This window comes from Mizuhopecten yessoensis, unplaced genomic scaffold (genome assembly GCF_002113885.1).
Source record: "Mizuhopecten yessoensis strain PY_sf001 unplaced genomic scaffold, ASM211388v2 scaffold6169, whole genome shotgun sequence".
Lineage (NCBI taxonomy): Eukaryota > Metazoa > Mollusca > Bivalvia > Pectinida > Pectinidae > Mizuhopecten > Mizuhopecten yessoensis.
The window spans coordinates 2496648-2503222 of NW_018406415.1; positions in this window are offsets into that span (position 1 = coordinate 2496648).

Consider the following 6575-nt stretch of genomic DNA (forward strand, 5'->3'; position numbering starts at 1 on the left):
CTAAGTAGACTGGCCCCTGTCTCTAGAATATTGAATTATTAAGAAAAAAGATAACTCGAATAGTTTTGATCACTAAGTTCTAAACTAGGGGGAGATAAGCTAGTAATAAAATTCTTCATAAAAACTTAGGGGCTGATGGCCAGTCTATAGGGTCTAAGGTCAACGATAATCTTCAGCTGACATGGGCGTAGCCAGCCCTTGCTCGGAGGGGATTTATTTATGAGCGAATCAAGGCCTTGGTTTGGGGCACAAGGCGTTGCTACAGGCAGTGTTTTTGTTTTGTTTCGTTTTCTGTTTGAACATTTGGTGGACCCACCACCTGCGTACAGGCAGCTACGCCCCTAGTTGATAGGGGAGGTTTGATGAATAATAAGAGATAGCGTGAACAGACGTAGAAAAATCCCAAAATTTCTCTTGTTATGATGGTCAACTGGTTAGATCTACGTAATGCAGCTGTTAGCTTAAACAAGTTGACATATTTATAGGTTAAACCTAGCAGCATCCGTCACATTTATAACATGGACATTGTATAGTCGAACATTTGGTGGTGACATAATTAATTTACAATGCTAATGTCCATCCTGTTCCAACATGTATTATTGCCACCCATTTGTATATCTGTATTGTTTATGAGAATAAAACAATGGTCATTGTCATTGACAAGTAACGTTGTAGTATGCACGTGCACGTTGTGTAATAAATGATATGGGGTGATTTATTGCGTGTTATCTGACTCGGGAAGTACCCTAAGTAACTCACGATAAAATTTATTTAAAGAGAGTTGATTGACACGTTTGCTTTTTTGTCACATTTATTACAGTACTTTAAATCTATTTATAATAAAACAGTACAGGATTTGGATATCATTCAAAACACTACCGAATTTCTGGAAAGTTCTGGTAACCTTGTATTGTAGCAAAAAACTCCATTCTGCGGGAATTATCATTTTGTTAACACTTTGGTAGTATTTTTCGAATTTCAATGTTTGTGGCCGTAACATAATTTGCTAGTGCAAGGATTGATTAATTTGCTATTAATTTCGCGTTTTTTTTCCCCACAGAGAATATGTTTACGCGAAAAGCACGAAAACTATAACCACAGGAAAAACAACTTTTACATTATTAAGGCAATACTTTCATGCAAAAATAGAAGTGCTGAGGTGCATACTGAAATAGTCGAAATTTTTGCGGCGTGGAAATATTCGCGTTTTCTGCCTTGCGTAAATCAGCGCGATGATGTCCACACGTGAATATTTATGAATCGATTACTTAGATTTATAGATTTTAGAACGCGAAAATTTCCTCACCGCGAGCAGTTTGAAGAGTAACAACGCGAAAATTTCCACACGCGAAAATTTCCACATTCATACTTCATTTGTTATCGCGAAACTTCTAGGATGATCTAAAATAAAAATTGCGATTTATTAATTTAAATTTCGAGTTATTGTCACGAACAAACGATTTTTTTTCTGTAAATGGCACTAATGCTCTCCCGTAGTAGGTGAAGACATTTTTTCCCCTTTTGCTCTTGTCAGGCTTTGACAGGTAACGTCGCGTATATTGATATAGATATATGGTCCGTTATCTGACCCAGGAAGTGCGATAACTGAATGAAATTCAAATACAGTTTATTTACAACAGACTAGTTTGCTATGTTGATTTCAATGTATACATTTATTACAATATATATCAAAATTATCTATATAATTTGGAAATCGATAGCATATAGACTACCGGGTTCCCCGCTAGGTATAGATAACTTTTTGACTGTCGGCTATGGTTTGATTACATATACATCCTAGTTACGTGATAAGAAGTCGAACAATGTTAATGTTTAATATCTGTCGACATCTTGGACACGGGAATAAATACACTATTTCCAAAATATTAATGCGCTAAATTTGGACCAAATTGTCCGTTTGTTCAGAAATAATCGTTAAAGAATTGTGTGTTTTTGTAAAGAAAACGAAAGTAATACCAATGTATGAAATTGCACCATATTCTGAAGACATTAACACTTCACCAACCTCACCTACTTTTTCATATTAAATGCTAACCATCTCATAATAATCCGAAATAACTGCCTATCTCCTTGAAAATTAGGTCGGAACATAGGATCTATTTTAGCACACTGGCTTTGGTGTGCACGTTAGTAAATGTTTTCGTGTATACCGGAGATCCTGTACATGTACCTTCCATACGTGGAAAGAAAGGATACTTATCTCTTGTCACCACTTCGTCGACGTCTCGCGGAAATGACAAAAATGTCGTTTTAATATCTAGGTGAATTTTGCGGTATACTAAAACAGGACATGTTTTGATAAATGATAAGTACTTGTTTAGGAATAAGATAGAAATATAACAAAATAGTGGCATCGTCTCAAGTGTTTTCCCTTCTTAGGATGTTCTTCAGAAGTCTCTTTCATAACCTTTTAAGATGTAAAGAGCTCTTAAGACAATGCTACCGTTTTGTTTTATATTTGATTATATGTTAGCCCGAGTTTCCTCTGGCCCTGATATCAGATTTATATCAGTCAAAATGTTGTAGTCTGGTGTAGGGGCAAGAGGAATTAAGGGCCAGAGGAAACTCGGGCAAATCAACACATTAGCCAGTAATTTTCTCAATCCTTGCTATGTTTCCGTCGTCCGTTCATCTTGTTCATGTTATACCAAGCTAAATCAATACGATTACGAACCCCTACTCCCCCACCTTGACATACACCCAACCCCGCCCCCTCAACCCCCCCGCACACACACAAAAAAGAGAGAAAAGAAACCCTGTATTTTTGACATGGAAATGATTATAGTCTACATAGGTCTACTATAATTTTAATCTTAAACGATAGCCCTAGAAGAGGTGTACAGATATGTATGTGATAAAAACTTTTAGTTAAAAAGTCATCAGCCGTTCAAGATCAGACGGCCAGTCATACATAGGCTATTTGCAGATATTCAACCATCTTGAAGTTCATCTCAAAATAGCCTGGCGTGTTAAGTTCCTAATTCACTAGGCCCATCGTCACGTTTTTGACACACGGAAGCTTTAGGGCGTCATTATTACTCATCCAACGGTTTCCATTTTATGCATGTGGTCTAATAAATGAGTGATATTGTCTGGAGTACAACCCCTACCCCACCTCTACCCTTTTATTTTGATTTTTAAGCTCATCAGAGTTGAACGAAATTTCCACCAAATTTTCACAAATCTTATATCTTATTTCATTCAGGTCGCCATGTCATACTAAAATATATTGACAAATTTGAGAGAGTTTGTTTTCCGACACGTGTGCAACTTTATCCTTGAATTCTGTTTTTGATTTATCGAAAAATATACTTGGCACGTTTTTATCAAGCTAAAATCGGAAGGATTTTTATCGACTAGAGTAAGCTTTTGATAACAATGGGATAAACAAAGGTGATACTTTTTTGTAGGGTAATAGATGATTTTATTTGATCAATAACTACAGAAGGGAATATTGACTGTATCTCTCTTTTAAAATATTCAGTAGTTCACTTTGACATTTTTCGAAGACGATGCAACTGTTTATATGTATACTTTCTGTAAATGTTCCTTTCCAAATGATCTTCGAGCGATCTCAAAAACTAAAACAGGTTACCTTGTAACGGGTAACATAAAAATCAGTATTGGAAAGTTATATACATCGTCGGTAAATCCGTTTCAGTTTCAAACCGGTTCTTCAGAAATGTATTATTTAACGCAACAATCTGGTTTCGGTTTTGTTTTAATCGAAAAAGTTCTTAAATCCTGATTTCGAAACCGAAAGAAGCATCTCCGTAAAACCATTCGTTTATCGATGTGAGGCTGTATCAGAAAGCAACTCAAACCGAGCATGATACAAACAATTAATTATAAGACCTTAATACATTTTTATCTAATAAGACTAGAAAACAGAGCATCTTCACCACCATGACGATGAGTGAAAAAGAAAAGAAGATCAAAATGCTAAAATGTCAACAATTATTTATTCCAAATACATAAACAAAACAACAACAAAAAAGACAACACAATTATGAAGAAAAAAATGAGAACTTGGGATAATGAGACCAGGTGTTCCGGAAGGGGTAAGGATGTTGTGCTTCGCCGACGGCACCCGCCATGTCAATACAGGTCAACTTAACGGAATGTCACGTTCTCAAATGGAGAATCGAGATGGTGACAGCGAAACAACATGGAAAAGTAATAACCATAATAATAATAATAAAGACATCGACCAGAAACAGATTTCCTAATGCGACCACAAACATGCTCATAGTTCTCATCAACCTGCGTCTCGAGCAACTCTGTGTTGTCGTCACGGGGATCATGCTATTAGCAAACTCTTGACTATTGAATCAACAGCGACCCGTAAAACAAGCCTGCTGGTAAAGTAGGGATGCTACTTTCAAGAATGGGAACGCTCGCGGTCGGAAAATAAAAACGTAACGTTCATCACACAAGTTAGTAGTGGGCCATCACTGTTGGTCATGTTGTAGGAACTGCTGATGTAAAAGTGTCTGCAGTGTCTTTGATTTCAAATTCAGGAGGGTATATACGATCGAAATGGTCAGAAAAGAGGAACAGTTTGTTCCCGTAGGAACGACTACAGCCTGCTAGAAAACCTTGCTTTCAAACTCAACAAAAAATACTGACAACCAGGAACACCATCCTACTCACGATTTTATTCTGACTATATCTTATTCTGGCCTTGGGTATGTTTTTCGCAAAACATACTCCAAATTTGTTTACAGCTATATATCATCATGGAAGGAAAATTCTCTTAATAAGAGAACGAATTAAGACGTTTATTCAGTTAGCTTTGTGGTATAGAAGTGCAAAGAGAGGAAAGGTCATATATTCTGAAAGAAGAAACGTGTTTGTCTGAGAGAATGCTCAAGATTTATCAGAAGATCGTTTAAATTCTAAAGAATCAGTATTCCATTAATTGTAGTTTTTGAGTACACAGTTTTTCAATACAACATTTACCCCGATTAAATGTCACTAAGAATGGTAGTGTAAGAAGTTTGGGTGATGGCTTGGTTGAGCAACTAGCAGAGTCAGCGACAATAGGTTGTTTAGAAGCAAGCGCAGTTCTTTATGCGAGAAGGGTATATAATAGTGTCAAGGAGGTCAAGGAAATGGTTTTCATGCTAGACATTTTTTCTGTTGAAGGCTGTTTCGGCTTTACAAGTCGATTTACCACTGTTTACTTGCGATGAGGAGGGGTGGTGAGGGTAGGGGAGAGGCGTGTGATATTATCTCATCTCCTAAAGGGGTGGCTATATAAAGGGGATGCGATATAGACTAATATAATTATCTTTCATCGCCTTGAGGGTGAAGCAGGGAGGTCAAGCTCAAAGGGGAATAATCCTAAGTTGCCAAACACGAAGCTTGCCGAAATTTGACAATTTTCCCGAGGATTGAGATTTTCTTTCTATTTTCAACTGGGCGAATTGTTTTTCTCTCATCTTTTTGACCCTGTCATATATATTTTAATGCAATGCTTCCGTGGCTCTAATGCATTGTTGACATGACGTCATGCAATTGATGTGACTAGGGAATCCCCTCGTCTCAACCTACGGTATTTTGGTTGTCTAACCCGAGGTCTAGACAACCAAAACAATCACCCCGATGGTTTGAGATTTCTCGGTTACACCCTCAAGGTAGGGAATGATTATTTTTGCTCCCTCCTTTTATTTCAGTTACAACTCTACCGACAGTAGTCTGTTTGTAAACAAAACCACGTGTGAGGAATGAATATCGTCATTCACTTTGGATGACGTCACAATTACCGGTGACACATTTTAATGACGTCAAATTGAACACGTGCTAATTTGCACGAGGCTCCCCCTTTGGGCTGACAAGCTGATCTTTCCCGGCTTAAGCGGGAGGTATCTCACACCGAAAAAGTTAGCACATACTAATCCAGGGTAAAGGAAAGGCGGTTTAGTAGCTAGGATGGTAGGGGTTACGTCAATAATGTATTTACGTCATGTCAACAATGGATTAGAGCCACGTCAACGCGGAAGTTAATATATATGACAAGACCAATAGGATCAGGGAAAAAATCATTTTTACCCCTTGGAGATGAGAAGACGGAATCTCAACCCTTGGGGAAAATTGTCAAACCTTTGGAAAGCTTCGTGTTTGGTAACTTAAGAATATTCACATTGGGCCTACGTTCCCCTTGCTTTGGTCTCATTGCCATCTATGAACGATTATATCAGTCTATATTTCTAAAGTGTAGTTCAGGTGATTAAGCGTGGTCGTGTTTCCTAGATATCAATCTTTCACTCAGGAATCCCCGGAACAGTATTAATACTCCGTCAGTACTTAAAAGGCAAAACTGGACGAAACAGAGATCCCTGAGTGAAATGTTGGTATCTCTGAACGTCATTTTAAGACTAATAATTTAAATGAGCTTTCTTTTTTAATTAATCAAATAAAATGAACGTTTATTTCTGAAACATATTTGTTCATGTTAATCTTAAGGAAAATAGGTCCGCTAGAGGAGACGCATCTTCCTTAAATGGCAACCTACCGCATTTCGTGCAGCTAACCCCACCAAATATGTTGCT